The following is an 18,918-nucleotide window of genomic DNA, read 5'->3' as shown; positions in this document are numbered from 1 at the left end:
AAGATGACTAAGAAAGACTGTCTGGTGGCCTACTTCCAGAAATCAGGTAAGGAATATCCCAGTGATCACGCCAATTCAATTGCCAACAAATCACAGGCCAGCATTTCATTTTGGTTTACATGGGGGTCTCTGTGAGTCAGGATGGATGGCTAGCAGCTAACAACAGACCAACACTAAAAGGCAGTCGTGGGATTCAGCCGGTTCACACAGGTTCTGCAGAACCGATACCTAGTTTTTGGTGGAGTTCAGCGAACTGGGTTGTTCAAATGGCACTTGTAAGTAGGGTTTTAAGGTAGGCGGCTGGGCAGCCACCCAATGTGGAAATCACAAATTTACATTCCTTTCTCTTTTTAACACTCACCCACCCAGCAGCGTATTGAAAGTGCCCGTAGCGATGTTCATTCCGTCCATAGGCATAAAGAAGTATACAAAACTGTGCTTGTAATATTTATTTATTCATTTCATAAAATTCATTACACTTTTGATGAAATACTACATTTTTATTCTCCTGCGCTGGTTGCTTCAGTAAACAAAGAGAACATAAAAAAAGTACCACGCAACCTGAGGGTGACACGCTGATATTCGTTTCAGCTTTGTGTTACTCCCCAAATTCCCACGAGATATTCTGAGTGAATAATGCAACTCTTTAAAGTGTTCAAAGAGCTAAGAATATTGTTAGAACAACTGGTTTGACAGAAAGGGAAAGGAGGGTTTCAAAGATGAACATAGTATGTTCAGAGAAGTTGCCGACCTATTTCGAACCTATCAAACAATGGCTACGGTCTAGTGGCAGACCTCTAATGCAGTGGTTCTCAACCTTCCTAATACAGTTCCTCATGTTGTGGTGACCCACCAACCATAACATTATTTTCTTTTTTTTATAAGATTATTTTCCTTTCTACTTCATAACTGTCCTTTTTCTACTGTTTATGAATCATAATGTAAATATCTGACATGCAGAATATATTTCATTATTACAAATTAAACATAATGAAAGCAGAGTGATGCATCACAAAAACAGTATGCAATTATATATTGTGAAATACTTATTTCTAATGACAAATCAGTGAAATTTTGTCTTGAAGCACGGTGTAGCATGGGCAACAGTCTTCACGCTGGGTACTTGCATGTGGGTATATGGGCGGATCTGCCTGGAGACAGATAGAGGAGCGGTGTCTCGGCTCCTAAGGCCATCAGAAATGGCAACCCTTTCACAGGGACCGTTTGACCCACAAAGGGGTCGCGACCCACAGGTTGAGACCCACTGCTCTAATGGAATGGGTTCCTACTCCTACAGTGAAGAGATGGTTAAGGATAAATCACAAAGCCAGTGATGCCCAGATAAAAGTGAAGAATATTGCAAATGAGGATACTAATCAAGAAGCAATATGAAGATGTCTTAAATATCATTTTATTTATTTTCATTGGTCAGGTGTAATTAAATATTTTTCATTAATTTTTAAAAACTCTTACCATCTGGTTTTGTGTACTTCTTTTATTGCTTTTACTTAAGTATTAACTGTATGGAATAATAAACTACCTTCTGGTAGATCAGAGTTTTTTCAACACCTTAAACGGTCATTAAGAAAACGAACCAGTTGTTCAATTGTTTGAATCCCTGCTGTTCATGGTGTAGAAATAACCATTTTACCTGGTCTGCTTGCCTTGCCTCTGCTCTGTTTGATACTGCTATAGTGACCATTGACAATTGTTAACTAGTTTTGCAACTATTCTTTTTAAACTACTTCTTCAACTTAGTGATCATGTAGACTAGAGCAGTTTTTACTTGGGTTCATCTCATGTAGATTCACCTCATATTAATGCTCATTATTTTGTCAAAGTCACAACAATTTTAAGCTCATTCACCAAGTTCCTGTTTCCTGTCTGGGGGAAGTTTTCAGCTTTCGGTTTATTTGAGAAACAGAAATGACTAACATGTTGTGAGCACAATGGATAATCACGTCTCAGCAGTACCAGCTCTGCCCATTTCGCAGGGTTTTCTTGGATGACTCCTCCCTCAGGTGCCCCCAAGAGGCTGGGCCTTCAAAATTCTATCATTCCTTGTTTATAGTTTTAAGGATTCTTTAAGCACGCACTGAAAGCAATAAGTAGAATGCCTAAGAGAAAACTGGTATTTTCCCATGCCTCCCCTTACTATTGTAACCTAATAACTACTAGATTCTACCATGAATATTAACAACACCTTCCTAATAGTGTTATCTCACACATCCCGCCCTCCCTGATTATTCAGGTGACAAATGGGAAATCTCTATCCTGACTCACCCATATAATCTGCCACCTATGAGTGAAATACTAGTGCTGTGAAATCAGTTCCAAAATGGCCAGGGACACTGTTTAAATCACCATAACAAAAACATGTAGAGTTACACATTAATAAGGCAGAATCAAGGTGGGTGTGCGTAAGTAAAATACTCTATTGCATTCATGAAATACAATTCAAATATCAAAGAGTCTCTTGGGTAAAGTACAGCATAGCACTTTCACTCCTACATCCCACAGCATAAGCCTGGAGGTTATAATTAACCTTCAATGGAGTTGCTTAATAAATGCGTCTAGATGACCAGAGAAAGGAAAATATACAATTCATCAGTGCAGATTAAGATGTACATTGCTAAAAAAAAATAAAAAATTAAAAAATTAAAATTAAAAAAAATGTACATTGCTATGGATACGCCATCTGTTAATTTTTCGAACTATGATAACTTGCATGCTCCTAGCATCCAAGACACACGATGCCACTGGCTTTTCAAATACCAGCTGGGTCACCTGTGGTAGTCAGATTTCAGCAGTTTCCAGACTAAGACTTGCAAGAAAGACCAGGCCATGTACTTCTCTGCAAACCAGCCATTGAGCCCCTTGTGGATAATGAACTGCCACAACAACAGGCTCAAACTTATCAGCCAATTATGAGGACTGGGTATCATTTCTTGCTGTGCCTAAGGGTGCCATGAACTCGAGCTCACTTGAGGGTAACTAACAACAGATGCCTAGATTTTCTTTACTTTTTAAACCTTTAAAGACCACAACTATACCCATATACTTATGGGGGGGGGGTGAAACCACTCAAAAAAGGTTGGTTTTTCTTTGAACAAAAGTATCGTATATACTCAAGTATAACCTGACCCAAATATCAGCCGAGGCACCTAATTTTAGCACAAAAACTGCATTTAAAATGTGCTGAAAACTCTATGATGCTCACTCTCCCGACACAACTGCTGAAGCCAAAGCGGGTGAACAAGTAAATGTGGTGAAGAAAGCTGATGGTGCCCGGCTATCAAAAGAGATAGTGTCTGGGGTCATAAAGGCTTGAAGCAATAAAGCCCACATGGAAGAAGCACACCAGCCGGTGTGATCACGAGGTGCCAAAGGGACCAGGTATAAGGCATCATGCAAAAAAAAAAAGAATATATATATGTGTGTGTGTGTGTATATATAGATGTATACATATATACCATAGTGAATGTAGGAGGAAGTGTAGAGTGGAGACCCAAGGCCCAAGTGTCGCCCACTGGAGATCCCCTCACAGAGGGGTTTAGGGGAGGAGACGGGTCAGTCAGGGTGCGATGTAATACCGATGAAGAACACAGCTTTCCCCCAGATCCTGGATGCTTCCTCCCCCCAACTACCATGATCCGAATTCTACCTTGCAGGACTGGATAGGGCAGAGGTTGTACACTGGTGCATACGGGAGCTGGAGGCACAGGGAATCCAGGGTGGACGATACCTTCAGGACCAGGGGTGTGAGGGGGGATGCTGGGAGAGTGGAGGGTGAGTGGGTTGGAAAGGGGGAACTGATTACAAGGATCCACATGTGACCTCCTCCCTGGGAGACGGACGGCAGAGAAGGGGGGGAAGGGAGACTCCAGATAGGGCAAGATATGACAAAATAACAATCTGTGGATTATCAAGGGCTCATGAGTGAGGGGGGAGCGGAGAGGGAGGGGGAAAAAAAAGAGGACCTGATGCAGAGGGCTTAAGTGGAGAGCAAATGCTTTGAGAGTGATTAGGGCAAAGAATGTACGGATGTGCTTTATACAATTGATGTATGTATATGTGTGGATTGTGATAAGAGTTGTATGAGCCCCTAATAAAATGTAAAAAGAGAAAATGAAAAAAAAAACAAAAACAAATGGCATATACTCGTGGCTTAAAAATGACTAGTACTAGTACATACTCAATCATTTTTTATTTAATGATATATAGAAGAAAAAATAATAAAATGTGCTGAAAAACTCAGCTTATACTCGAGTATATACGGTGACCTTTTAGTTTGTAAAAATGGAGACAGGCACCTGACCTCCTCATCAAATTTCAGTTATGAGGAAAATCACCATCAACATCAGCCCAAGGCTGATTCCTGTGAGGTGCTCAGACACACCATTTTTACCAATTCAGATACCTGTTGGCACACTCTACTTCTCAGCTGCACTCAATTATTCAATGGTCACACAGAACTTGGTCATGTTCACAATCACAGGATTTGTTTAGGAAGTAGCAAATGATAATTTAGGATCAGGATAAACTTGGATGTAATGGGAACTCAGGAGGTAATTCTTTGGTTAAGACAGTTTCTTCTTGGCTGCTGTGGCGGAGCCCTTGCTTTCAGCCTGAGCCTTGCTCAGGAAAGTGATACAAAGCTCCCACTCCACCACCAAGCCTCCTGTCAAAGGGACTCAATTCTCTCACCCAGTGGGTTAGCAAGCTCGCTATTGCTGCCTTGCTCTGCAAACCAGGAAGCCCACCACCCTGTCTCACACTAGCCCCTTGGCTTTGCTGCCACCATTTCTCTGCCACTGATCTCTGCTTATGCTTGCCATCACTGCACATCATCTTGCCTAATATTCCAGTGTTAAAGCTGTGTCTGGATCTAGATGTTCTCAGCATAGAAACCCTGGGTCCAAAAGATGCACTGACTCCTAGCACTTAATGGGTTAAGGTCCACCCCACCTGCAACCTCTGGGATTGACTCCCTTTAAGCCAAGCAGAATGACAAAACTGACCAATCTCTGCAAAGGTTCCACACACCTTATTTGCATGAGTCGGTTATCCAATCCCATTGGTGGACCACAAGCACCATATTTGCATAAATCCACCCAAACCTTGGGACCCCTGGTGGCAAGTGGTTAGAGTTAGGCTGTGAACCTCAAGGCCAGTAGTTTGGAATCACCAGTGGCTCTGAGGAAGAAAGGGTTTTCTACTCCCATGAAGAGTTACAGTCAGGGTCCATTCTACTCTGTCCTAGAGGGTTACTATGAGTCAGGCTTGACTCTGTGGCAGTTGGTGAGTGCCCAAACCTTTTGTGGGAGTTACAAGACCAATGCTAGTTGTTGTTAGATGTCATTATGTCTGTTCCAACTCAGCAACTCTATGTCAAACAGAACAAAACAGCACAGTTCTATATTATCCTCCCAATGGTGGTTATATTTGCGCTCATGGTTGCAGCCACTGTATCAATCCAATTTGCTGACGATCTTTCCCTTTCTCACTGATCTTCTGTTTTACCAAACACAGAGTCCTATTCCAAGGACAGAGCACCTATATAGAAATCTAATACCATGTCCAATGTATAGGAGCAAAGCCTCCTCATCCTCACTGCCCAGGATCATTCTGGCCTTACTTCTCTAAGACAGATTTGTTTTATCTCTGGCAGTCCACAGTATACTCAATATTCTTGGCCAACACTATTAATTCAAATGAGGCTATTCTTCTATCTTCATATGCAGTGTCCTTCTTTATTGCTCCATAAGTAGGCATTCCATGAAATTACCAATTCCCTATGCAGGTTCAGATTTTATATCGCTATAAAAACCAAAGTCCACCCAAAACAAGTCCTCGTGAAATTTTATAGACATTTTACTGATACAGTATCACTAGTAATGATATATTTTTTTAATGTGCTTACATACTTAATTCAAAGCAAAATTCAACCGGGTAAACATTAAGAACTTAAAAAATTCTTGGTTATTTACTTTTGGTGACCATGACTTTTTTTTAAACGGATTATACTTTGTCCCAGAAACCAGTTATTTTAGACAGAAGACTAAATTTACATGGCACTGTGTTGCTCTTTCCTTACCAGATGTCTTTTTCACTTATTCAGAGTTACTGATGATGAAAGATATTCCCAATGCAGTGTTATGTTAGGGAGGCAAGTTGCACATCAGTATGTACAATCGGATCTCCTTTTTGTAGAAAGAAGGTGCAATGGCCTGTGTGTGTAATATACATGCAATCATGAGCACAAAATATACATACCCAAAGGTTGGCACCAGATCTTGCTGGGTGTGGGTTTATGAGGACTTGATTCTTCTTTAACCTTATATTTTCAATACAGAAAATCCAAAGAGTATGTTGACCATGGGGGGTAGGGTGGGTGAGAGTTAATTGTTTTTAAAATCTTCAATGCTTATTTATCAAGCACAAAGCAATAGATTTCTAACAGAGGTTTATATTTCATAACATCCAGTAAAGAATTCTTGTTCTTAAAAAAGAAAAAAGAATTCTTGTTCTTCGTCTAACTTGCAATAAAAGGTCAAAATAAAACGAATTTTTATTGTAAGCCTTCAGGTGTGTGCATTTTTCACAATATTCTGCATAATTCCTTTCAAAATTAAAAAAAAAGTTCACTGCCGACTCACAGACAACCTACAGGACAGGGTAGAATTGCCCCCTTTAGGTTTCTGAGACTGTAACTCTTTACGGGAGTAGAGAGCCACATTTTTCTCCTGAGGCACAGCAAGTGGTTTCAAACAGCTGAACCTGTGGTCAGCAGCCCAACACCAAACCACTATACCACTGGGGTTAAAAATTATAATATAAAATATTATGGGGTTAAAAAAACTAAGAGTGTCCCCCAATCTAGTGCCCTTTTCCCCCAGGGAAAACTACTGCTGTGGTGTCTCGATCAGATTTTTTGGTATTATCCATAAACTATGGTATGGTTGTGTGTTGTGTTTTAGAGCAGTGGAATCAAGACGTACTGTTTTGCAAGTTCTCCTGCCATCCACTTAAGCATCCTTTAGAGCACCTACATAGAAATCAATTAGAAGAAAGTTTTTCCCTTTAATAGAGCCAAAGCATTCAAAATTAAAGCCTATTGTTTATTGAAATCAATTTGCTAGTGAGGGATATTTAGGTTGCTGCCATCTTTTCCAATGTTATGAACCATGTGGCACCCAAACCTTGCGTGCCTGCACCCTTTACACAGGCGTAAATATTTCTTTACAACAGTTTCCTAATAGAATTACTGGGCTGGAGCACATGGTAAAAAGTGAGAAGATTTTGGTATTCTCTATCAAAAGTTATAGCTCTGTACACCTTCATTAACAATGTAGGTGTGCCTGGGTGTGTTTTTTGTTTTGTTTTGTTTGTTTGGGTTTTCTTGCTAACAGTATTTAGCAAAATTATAAATATTTTAGAATCTGCCAAATGTGTTAAAGTTTTTTGAAAAACAGAAACCCCAAAAAAGGGTACTATGGTAAATGTGTGCATCTTTTCATGCTGAAATTTACCATTTGCATTTCTCTTTCTGGAAAATACCAATGCATAGCCCTTTGGCAATTTTTTCTAATGTCTGTTTTTCTTATCACTTGTAAGGGCACTTCATGTATTACAAGAGCCCTGGAAGAGCTGTGGTCCAAGCTCTTGCCTAACCAAACGGTGGCAGTTCTAGGGCAACAGCTGCTCTTCAAGAGAAAGGTGAGGCCACTGACTTCATAAGAGCACAGCCATGGAAACCCTTTAGGGGTTCCCTAATGTCACAAGGAATCAGAATTGACAACAGTAGCAGGTTTGATTTGGGGATTCACATACTTGCGTTATAGAGGATTGCTATGAGTTGGAATCCGCTCAGAAGCAGTGAGTGATACTTCTAGATATCAGGCTTTTCTGTTAAACTTTTACTTGAACAGTTGGCTGGTTAACTGGTAAGGTCAATTAAGGTGAACGATCATAAAAAAATATGTGCTTAAGTTAAACGATGAATCGTTTTATATATAATCTTCTAATTGTACACTCACTCACCAAACTTTTGAAATAGGGTCAAGAGGCCATGACCTTTTTGTTTTGATTCCAGGCCCGCTGATTGTTAAAACAGAATTAAAATGTACACTAAATTCTTAGAGTAGGACTTCAAAGTGGAGAAGAACTTAAGAGACTTGCGGAGGAATGGACATACAAAATCCTTCTAGATTTTTATCTTTCTTTTACACACATATTTTATAGTTTTCTTATCCACACAGACTGGAGGGGTAATTTTTTTAGCAAGTTCCCTTTCATGGACTCTTTCCCAAACACTGTTTTGTTGCAATGAGCCGAATGTTCGAGGGCAAGTTAAAGAGTACTGCTGCTATAGGGTTCTAGTTGTTCCTCCAAACAACATGCCTCCAAGATCAGGGGATGGCTGCAGACAAGTTCCCTCAATAATACATTTGTCTGTCTCCATAGGGTGCTGTCAAAAAATAAAAGATCTTTGTTGTGCCAATGGTAAGGGGGGAAACCCCTATTTTGAGGTCAGGGCGCATATCAAATTTTAAAATTAAAAAAAAAACTCAGGTGGACATCTTCCTAAGGCAGTTGACAGCAATGCTGCCCCATGTAAAACAACAGCTCTTCGTGAATTAAGAGGTTTTAAGGAAAGCCAGAAAGGTCTCAAAGATGAATTCAAGACAGAATGGTCAGCTCAGAAGACCATGATGACATTTGGGGGGATTCCACAGGGATCATCTTGATAGATGAGTTACAAGGACTTATTGTGAAGAATTTTTAAGAAAATGACAAACTTCATTGGTGGTGAAAAAAGTCCAGAAGATTCGCACCCAGGAATTGTTTCCTATTACAACAGTGTGTCTGCTCCTTCTTTGAAGTCTGGAAACCTTGCCAACCACCCCCAGCCTCAGGGATCCATCCTATCACCCTGATCTTGTCCCCTAGGCTTCCTTTGTTTCAAATAATATTGAAAAAGACATCATTTGACTCCCTGGAGAGTGCCCAAATGGCCATTTTGAGGGGATGTGAATCACAGAATGCATAATTCTACACTGCCATGACGCTTCCTGCTTACAGCATTATATATATAGTGGATTCCCAAGTAAGACGCAAGGCAATAGGAAGGGCTAGGGAGAAAAACACCACTGTCCGAGGCATACACCTAGATGGAAGGGTGTTGGAAAACAATAGCTTCACATTTTGGTACTTTTGTTTAATAAAGGTTTCTATGGGCTTATTGGCGCCCTAGTGGTGTTTGGGGCTACTAAACACAAGGTCAGCAATTTGACTCCACCAGCCACTCCAAGGGAGAAAGATGAAGTTTTCTACTCCCACAGTGAGGTGCAGTCTCTGAAACCCACCAGGGCAGTACTACTCTGCCCTACGGGGTTGCCTTAAGTCCGAATCGACTCAATGGCTGCTAGTGTGGGGTTTGTTTGGCTTTTTTGTTTGTTTTTATCATTTTATAGCACAACTTTTTGACTCGCCCTTATCTACTACCAAGTCTCTACAATTATTCATGCGTGTTAGGTTTCTTCAGTAATCCTACTTATACAATACCTCCTTCCCCTCTGAATTACTTCGCAGAAAATCCCAGACATATCATTTCACCTTTCAGAAGAGAAGCACTCTCTAATTTCCCCCCTACTCATATTTCATCGCCTGCTATTACATTACTTATTCACACAGACAAGTATAACCAGCACATACATACAAGGTGGAGATCGATTAGAACATATGTAAAGGCTATTTTCCTCCAGTCTGTCAATTGCCTTTTCAATTTTATTATGCTGTCTTATGTTTTGGAGCTGTGTGTGTGTGTATAGATATATATATATATGGTAAACAACTATAATTTATTTCGTGTACTATGTCAGGGAGGGAGCCATTTCTTGCTTATTGTATAGCCAGCCAACTGGCCTAAGTGGATTTCCATTATATTTAAGGCATTTAAAGTAAACAAAGTGTCAGCCTCTAACTTACAAAAGAAGGCAGCTGTGCCAACAAAATCATAAACCAACAGTCTTGGTTCAGCTTGATAGGATCAGACCAAAACACTCCCCACTTCCGAAGGTATTAATTTTAGAAAGGGTACCTGTCATCCACTGTGTATTGAAAGGTCGCATGGCAGTTCCAGGTACAAGAACAATAGGGCTGCTATGCTGGGCTCTCCTATCATCACTCAGGTTCGAAATCAGGTCTCTAAGGCACTGTCATCATAATCGCACAGGGCCTCTTTCTGACTCTCGCGACTTGTCATACTTGTACACTTGCATTCACATTGGAATACTCCACGCTTAACAGCACAACAACAAAAAACAACATCCCCTTAATGCTAATCCTAATTGACAGTCTCCTAGACAATTACTGAATGAATGACTTAAGTAAGATTATGGAAACAAAATGTCCTGTGGATCTGTAAAACTAAAAGGTACTGAACATCACCCTAACACTTACGTTTCCCTAGCAACATAGCTTGCCTTATTTCAGGGGTGAGTGGTCTTGTTATAAGGAGCCAGGTAGTAAAGAGCCTTTGTAGGTCATAAAGTCTCTGCCACACAGCATGACAAGAAGTCATTTCAGTACCACATTACAGAAACAAACGCCCTCAAAAGGAATCGCTAGCCTTTATCTGAAGTTCATTTCATGACAGAGGCGTCTCCGAATGTAAACTGTAAAGTCACTTTAAAGTTCATGTTTCTCTCCAAGGCAGTTAAAATAAGCATTAAGTGACTAAGTTAGTATTATCATCTTCTACACAGTCAGATCCATCCTTCTCTTCATTATTCTGACCATTGACAGACAGTGGAAAAGGCCCACTAAACACACAGTCATGATTCATAATTTCATTACACAAAATACAGAAGTTGACTTTTTAAGCCCATACTGAAAGGAGAACACAAATTCGGACCTTGCTTTAGTTACCAGAAACCTGACAAAACACTATAAAGTTCTGCCAAAAAAAAATTTTTTTTTGGAAAGTGAAACCAAAAACTTCCTCGGCACAGTCTGTCTATTGAACTATAAAATAGTCATTTAAATGTTCAACTTTGATAGCTGGGGACAAGAGATGTTATATTTTAACAGCACAAAAGGATGGCAGCCATTTTGGTGTACTTAGAGCCTGTGGAAGTAATGTACTCCAACGCTCAAACATTAGGGTTACTTGTTCACAGATTCCATGGTGAGGGCCAGGATTCTCAAAAGAGAAACAACTTCTGGGAGGGATGTTATCATTGCTTCCAGAAACACTGGCTGTTAAGCAGAGCAGAAAGGAGTAAAATTAAATTTCAAAAAGTATACAAGCCACCTTGAAACCAACATAGATAACACTGGATGGACCTCATCAGAATGTAAAAGTTGTGATTTACCAAAAACCCTGTGAAGAGGATGGGAGAGAAAAGCTGGCAACGGACTGGGAGACTTATTTGCAAACCACACAACTGGCAAAGGTCTATTATCTGGGATTATCTATAAAGAATTCTCAAAACTCATCACAAGCATTAACGTGGACACAAGTACACCAATGGTCATGGCAGCATCATTCACAACAGCAAAATGTGGAAACAAGCCAAGTTCCCATTAACAGATGAATGGATAAGCAGAAGGTGATATACCGTATATACTCGAATATAAGCCGACTCGAGTATAAGCCGAGGTACCTAATTATTACCTGGGAAACCAGAAAAGCAGATTGACTCCAGTATAAGCCTAGGATGGAAAATGCAGGATGTGAATTCACACAGAGACCAGAGGGGAGAGACAGAACGCAGCCACAGACACATCCTTACCAGGTCAGCTGCCTGCGAAAGTGAATCACTACGGGTGCTTCTGTGAATTGGAGCCGTCCATGTCCATGGACGGCTGATTGGTTAGATGTGAGTAAACACACATTCAAAGTCCTGCAGTGTCAGTGGGACTTTGAATGAACAGCGGAGGAACGGCAATCACCTGCGAGATGTTACACCTCACTGGGGTACCACTGACCCGTGTATAAGCCAAAGCCCAGTTTTTCAGCATAATTTTTGTGCTGAAAAACTCGGCTTATACATGAGTATATACGGTAGATATCCACGGGAAGTCTTACATAGTTGTAAAGAGTAACAACATTCTGATATATGCCACTTCATGAATACACCTTGAAAACATTATGGTAAGTGAAACAAAGAGCTGATTGTGCAGTGGGTTATGTGTTAGGCCCACAAGGTCGGTGGTTCAAATCCAACAGCCACTCTTCAGGAGAAAGGTGGAGCTTTCTACTCCTCTAAAGTCTCAGAAGCCCATAGGGGCAGTTCTACCCTGTCTTTTGAGGGTTTTTAATCACTTTGGGGGGCTCATACAACTCCTATCATAATCCATACATACATCGATTGAATAAAGCACATTTATACATTCATTACCCTTCATCATTCTCAAAACATTTGCTCTCCATGTAAGCCTCTGGCATCAGCTCCGCATTTTCCTCCCTGGACCCTGTCTTATAGGGTCACTCTCAGTCAGAATCCACGCAATGGCAGTGAGTTAAGTGGAATAAACCAGACACACAAAAGGACAAATACTGCACAGCATAATCCCATTTTTATGAAAAATCTAGAATAGTCAATCCTAAAAAGACAACAATTAAGATTAGTGGTTATGATGTAGTGGTTGCAAGTTGGACTGTGAGCCACATGTGCGATCTGCATGGTCGGCAGCTTGAAACCAGCAGCAGCTCCATGGGAGAAAGACTGGGCTTTCTACTCCTGTGTTGCCAGAACCCCCAGGGGAGGTGCTATGAGTCAGCACGGACTCTGTGGTAGGGAGAGAGGAGAAAGGGAGGGTAAAGGGAAAAATAGAGTGAAAGTTGTGGGAAAAAAACACATTTATGCTTTTATTTGATAGTTGGTAAAACTATTAATGTCAGTAACAAAAAAATGAAAGAAACTGTATACTGACGATTGGTCTTGGATGTAAAGGTCAGTACTTTTGAATTTTCCATTACTGATCTTAACAGTACGACTAAAAAATGAAAGCATAGCTATCCTTCTTTCAAAATTCTCAAAACTCAACTGTATGAAAATAATCCAATTAGAAAACAGGCAAGGGACATGAGGCGACAGTTCACTGGAGAGGATATACAGATGGCAAATAAGCACATGAATGCATGTTCAACATCACTAGCCATCTGGGAAACACAAATTAAAGCGTCCAGGAAGTATCTCTACATACCTATAGAATGAGTAAAATAAAATATAAGAGTGACAATACCAATTACTGACAAGGATGCAGAGAAACTGGGCGCATCATCCCTTGCAGGTGGGAAGAGATAGTGATACCATTCACTCAGGAAAACAGATGGGTGGGTGGGCATTCACATGCAACTATCTGACAATGGAGTAGTTGCTCTCTTAGGCATTCTCCTAAGGAAATGGAAATTTCTATTCACATAAAAAACTCAAAACAAACAAACCAAGCTGCGGGCCATCAAGTCAATGCTGACTCACAGCAACCCTGTTGGACAAGGTAGAACTGCTCCTGTGACTTTCTGTGATCAACTTTTTATGGGAGAAAGCCCTGCCTTTCTCACCAGAAGTGGTATCAAACTACTGACCTTGATGACTTCAGCCCAACATGTAAACACTACACTGTCAAGGCTGCATTCACAGACAAACTGGTACATAATTATTCACAGAAATTTCATCCTTAATTGTCATAAAACTGGCCCAGATGGCTTTCAAAGAGTGAACAATTAAAGAAACAGTAGTACACCCATACACCCATACTATATAATACTAAACAAAAAAAATTTTTTTACGGATTGCTATTTAGTCAACAATTATGACCCAAAAGGAGCCCTGGTGGTGTAATGGGTTACTCATTGGGCTGCAACCACAGGTCAGCAGTTCAAACCCACCCGCGGCTCCAATAAAGAAAGATGTGTCTATTTGCTCTCTTGGAAACCTAGAGGCAATTCTATTCTGTCCATAGTTCTGATAGAATGCCACTCAGCCACAAAAGGAAATAAACTTTGGGGTCAGGGAATTATGCTGAATTTAAAAGACTAGCCTCAATAGTTCTTGTAACAGCAAAATTAAGGAAAATGGAAAATACATTGGTGGTTTCCAAGAGGTGGGAGAGGAAGAGAGATGCTGGCGGTTCTTAAAGGGGTCTTTACGGGGATGAGTCAGTTCTGTAACTTGACTGCGGAGGTGACCATATGAATCTACACATTTGACAAAATGGCATAGAATGAAATACACATATGCAAGTAAGTGCATGAAAAAATGGTGAGATTTGAACAATGTGGATGGGCTGTATTAATTTCAATTGCCTGGCTATGATATTGTACAACTATTAAGCAAGATGTTATTATGGGAAAATGGATGGTAAAATTCTATGATAATCCCGAAATGAAAAAGGCAAAACTAAAAGAGTCGATAAGAGGAGGTGGAATGCTCTAAATTTGATGTGTTAATGATTGTACAATTCTTCTTGTTGTGACTGCACAATTGAACTATTGAATTGTATGATATGTGAACTTTGTGCCAATAAAACTACTGGGAAGGAAAAAAAAGAGTAGATATAAGACCAGCCAATGGCAAGAGTCGATAAAACAAAGCTTTTAATTTTGTCAAAGACTCAACAACTCAAAGCCAAGACAGGGAGAGAGAAAGGGAGGAAAGACACCATTACAAGGGTAATAATGAAAGAAACCACCTCTTCTTCCATCCTTCTCAGCCTTGGATTTTGTTTCTATCCTTGGTCTGACTGCTGTTGTTAATAAAAATAAACCACATACATCTGTCTGTTTCTCCATACTACCACCACCACCCTACACTTTAAATTCATATGCGTTAGCCAAAGGCTTCTGAATGGTCACATCCCAAGGGCCGGGCACTTATTTAAGTTCCCAAGATGAGAGGAGTACGTGAATGAATGATTATCTGCTTATTCTCTTGAAGTGCCTAGCCATTTGCAGTTATAAGAGAATGCATGTGCATTCTCTTACAAATTGTTAATAAGTCCTGAAACTTAAAACAATATAGCATGCATACCTTTCACCTGCCAGAAAAAGTTAATAAAAGCGGTATTAAAACAAAAACACTGCCAACAGGTTGACAACTCACACCCACCATCTAGGGGTAGACAGTAGAGCTCTACAGGTGCAGACAATCTCATCTTTCTAGAGAGGGGCTGCCATCTTTCCATTTGAGCTGGCAACCTAGTAGCAGCCCAATACCAAATCCACAGTGCCACCAGAGTTCCTTAAAAGAAATATTAGGAATGTAACAGTTTTAATTAGGGGGTTTCTAGATTGTTCTGTCCACCTTTAAGATGCTTATTTTACAGATCCCAAAACTAAGAACAGTTGAAAAGAGGCTCTTACAGCTACCTACTTAGCTAGAACTGGGGCTGGAACCTGAGCCTCTCCAGAGTCCTAATTCCTTTCTCTTCTCATGAAATTAGGAGCTCTAGTGACGTAGTTGTTATGAGTTGGGCTATGATCCACAAGGTCATCAGTTTGAAACCACCAGCTGCTCGGAGGGAGAAAAACCCAGGGCTCTGCTCCTCCTGTATACCCAGGGCTCTGCTCCTCAACAACTCACCACGGGGCAGTTCTACTCTGTCCTACAGGCTCACTGTGAGTCACTCTTTACCCACGGACCCCCACCCTACCTTAATATAACCCACCTCAACCCCAAATAAACATACTGTCAACTGAGTCACTTTCGTGTTTTGTTTTTGTTTTGTAATAAAGGATTTTTCCCCTCAATAAACTGAATTTCTCAACCTTTCACCTCTGGCATTTCACCTACCAGATCCTTTAAAAATGTTACATTCCCTCTCATATCAGCATGTCCTCTATTGTGCAACAGCCCTGCCAGTTTACTGCTTCATCCTCCATCTCTAAAGACCAGGGGGAAGGAACTCACCGCCACAGAGTCAATGCTGACTCATAGTGACCCCCTGTGGGGTGCTGAGACTATACCAGTTTACTGAGTAGAAAGCCCAGGCCTTCTCCCTCGGAGGGGCTGGTGGTTTCCAACTGCCGACCATGCAAACGGCAGCCCAGCCCGTAACCACTAGGCTACCCAGGCTCCTCTAAGGGACAGGAAAGGTTTTCATTCTAAGGGGAGTCCTAACCTCTTACATTTTAGCAGCTTCCCTCGAAGAAGGGCTAGCTGACACATGGTCTGCTCACGGTGGGGACTTGAATTGAACAGGCTCTCTACTCCACTTGTGAAGTGAGCGCGCGGTTCCAACTACTGCATGCTGGAGGCAGCATGAAAGAATAACTTCCAACTATTTCCCCATCCTCGTATATATATTTGCATATGCACACACAAGGAAGGAAAACTTCCAATGCCAAGCGGCTCTCTCGGGAAACTACTCAGATCAGATCTTAGATCGCTATTATGCAGCAGCAGGAAATTGGAAAGCATGAATTCAGACGTGCTGGACTCAAGAAGGAACCCTAGTTGTGCTCTATAGTCCAACATCCTCATTTTTGCAGATGAGGAAACTGGGGCATCAATTAAACCATTAGCCAATAAAGCAGAAGGCTAACTGCTTTTTGAAAGGGATTCATTTCAAGGCCATTTCTTAGTCTGCATCTCACTGTCGCTTTCCCTGGATGACCTCCCCCGCCGCTCCCACCTTTGTGTGAATGGCGCAAATGCATTTCAAGAGGGTTGAAAAAAAAAACCACCCTTTGGAGTGATGAGGAGAAATGACGTCTTGTTTCAAATATGTAACCCCTTGATGGGGTTAGACAGTGAATCACATTCTCCTGGATTTTTCTATGTGCTGTAGACCTCAGCCTCGGTTCTGCCCGGTACTCGAAGGAGAGGAAGAGGAAGTGAATGAAGCTAATACTAAATATAAGGCACTCGCAGAAGGCAAGGAGGTAGGCAGAAAAGATCAGCTGCTGCTATAGAAGCCAGCCGCTTTGGAACGTACTCAAACGTATGGCAGCGATGATGATATCGGAAGGCAGAGCATCCCTCAAATTCCCGAGGTTGGATGCTTTCAGGGCCAGATGGACCCCTTATCCATCAGCTAGAGCGGGACTGGGAGGGTACAAAATGGAGTTGAGGTCTAGGGGCGCCCTAAGGTCGTTTGGAGGTCTGGCAAGCACTGGGGATACTCCTCTCAAACGGGTCCTGGCAAAGCCTAGAATTGGGGATCAGGAAGATGACTTCGGGCTGACAGGGAGGCCGTGAGTGGCAGGAAGAGACAGGCCAGGGTGACCAAGAGCCCATGCTCCAGGCAGCCGAGAAGAGAGGGTGACCGCGGGGATCTCCCCAGGCCAGGGCGTTAGAAGAAAGCGAGTCCGATTTGGGGCACAGGAATGCCCACTGCCCCTAGATCAGGAGTAGGACGGTGGTCCCGCCAGCCCCGAAAGCCACAGGGCGGGGGCCAGACCGTCCCACCAGTTGGCAGCACTCACCTAAGCGTCTTCCCAGCCGGCCGGTGTCCGCTGATGGAGAAAGCTGGTGAAAAGGAGCCGCGTGTCCGCTAGCGCCTGAGGAGGAGGGGCGCGCCGCGGAGGCCCGAGAAAAAGCCGCAGCAGCGCGCGCGCGCCCGGGCTGCCGGCGGAGGCGGGGCGAGGCGCGGCGGGGCGCGAGCCCGGAAAAGACGCGCCCGGAGGGGCGGGCGGAGCGGAGCGGGGGCGGGCGGTGGTGTGGCTGAGCCCGCGAATCGCGGGCGCCCAGAGGCTCGGCCCACCCACGCTCTCGCCGCCCTTCTACCGGCTACGTCACAAACCACCCCTCACGCCCCTCCCCCCTCATCCACGTTTGTGCCCGAAGAGACGCCGCGGAGCCGGCCGCCAGCGCCCTAGCGACTAAAGGGCTCCACCGGCTCCTCGCCGCGGGCTGTCGCTCCGCTCGGGGGCCGCCCGGGCTGGTCTAGCTGGCCACGTGATCGCTTAAGAGTATTATCGCAATTCCGCCTGCTTATCTCCCTTCAGACGGGTACCAGACGGCCAGAAACCACACCTGTGCCGGAGTTCCCAGGGTTCCACGTAAGGCTGAAAAAGTTCCCCTCCAGGCATCCTCTCGCCACCCTTTAGAGATACCGATCTTTGAACTTTGCTGGCTCTTCCTTTAGCTGGAGATCAGAACACTGGCCTGAGGAAGCCTGCACCTTGAAGACTGAGCTGTTTCCATCAGGCCTGCTTGAGGATCCCTGTTCTCTTGCCCACTACTGAGATCACATTGTTACTGGCTTGTCACCTGATGCCTTCCACTCTCCCAAGGTGGTAGAATACCAAAAGAGCCCCCAATGTAAAAGGAAAAGGACAGCAATAGTAGCATTGGGACATCTGAGTGGCCTGACTCCTTGATTATGAGCCAGTACCTATGCACACCCTTCCTAGGACGTAAGCAATGACCCTGTTAAAATTAAAATTCCAGGGAACTGTGTCAGGACTTCAAAAGAGACAATCATTCCAAATGAGCAACTACACGTCGCCGAGAACATATTCCCCAAAGAAGACATTTTCCAATCATCTTCCAGAGCCCTTATGCATAATGGTGGGGCTTTTTTGCCACTGGGCCGACGGAGAATGTGGGAAACGCACTGGGGCAGTTCTATCCTGTCCTAGAGGGTCGCTATGGGGTCGGGAATCAACTTGACGGCACTCCGTTGGTTGGTTCCGTTTGGGAATGGGTGTTCAGGGACCCCTGAAGGTGTAGCGGAGTGAGTGACACAGGGAGCTGCTAACCACAAGGTCAGCGCCTCGAACCCACCAGCTCCTCCACAGGGGAACGATGAAGCTGTGTGCTCCTGCAAGGAGTTCGAGTCCTGAAACCCTACAGGCAGGTCTACTCTGCATCACTGGGTTGCTGTCCGAGAGAATCCACACGACAGCAGGGGTTGTTTTTTGGTTGCTGGTGGTGGTGGTGGTTTGCTTATTGGACATTTCTC

The 18,918-nt window shown here is 42.9% G+C and overlaps 1 protein-coding gene across 3 annotated transcripts in view; it reads right to left on the bottom strand.

The window, feature by feature from the left end:
• The window catches only part of ACSL4 (acyl-CoA synthetase long chain family member 4), a 92,849-nt gene extending 75,257 nt beyond the window's left edge, over positions 1–17,592 (bottom strand). For all 3 annotated transcript variants that reach the window (XM_075539454.1, XM_075539452.1, XM_075539453.1), the window contains exon 1: positions 17,438–17,592. The gene's annotated coding sequence lies outside the window, so the exon portion shown is untranslated. The remainder of the gene's footprint in view (positions 1–17,437) is intronic.
• Between the last annotated feature and the right edge of the window lie 1,326 nt (positions 17,593–18,918).

The sequence above is a fragment of the Tenrec ecaudatus genome, chromosome X, assembly GCF_050624435.1.
Source record: "Tenrec ecaudatus isolate mTenEca1 chromosome X, mTenEca1.hap1, whole genome shotgun sequence".
Classification (NCBI taxonomy): domain Eukaryota; kingdom Metazoa; phylum Chordata; class Mammalia; order Afrosoricida; family Tenrecidae; genus Tenrec; species Tenrec ecaudatus.
This window is presented reverse-complemented; position numbering and strand designations above follow the sequence as displayed.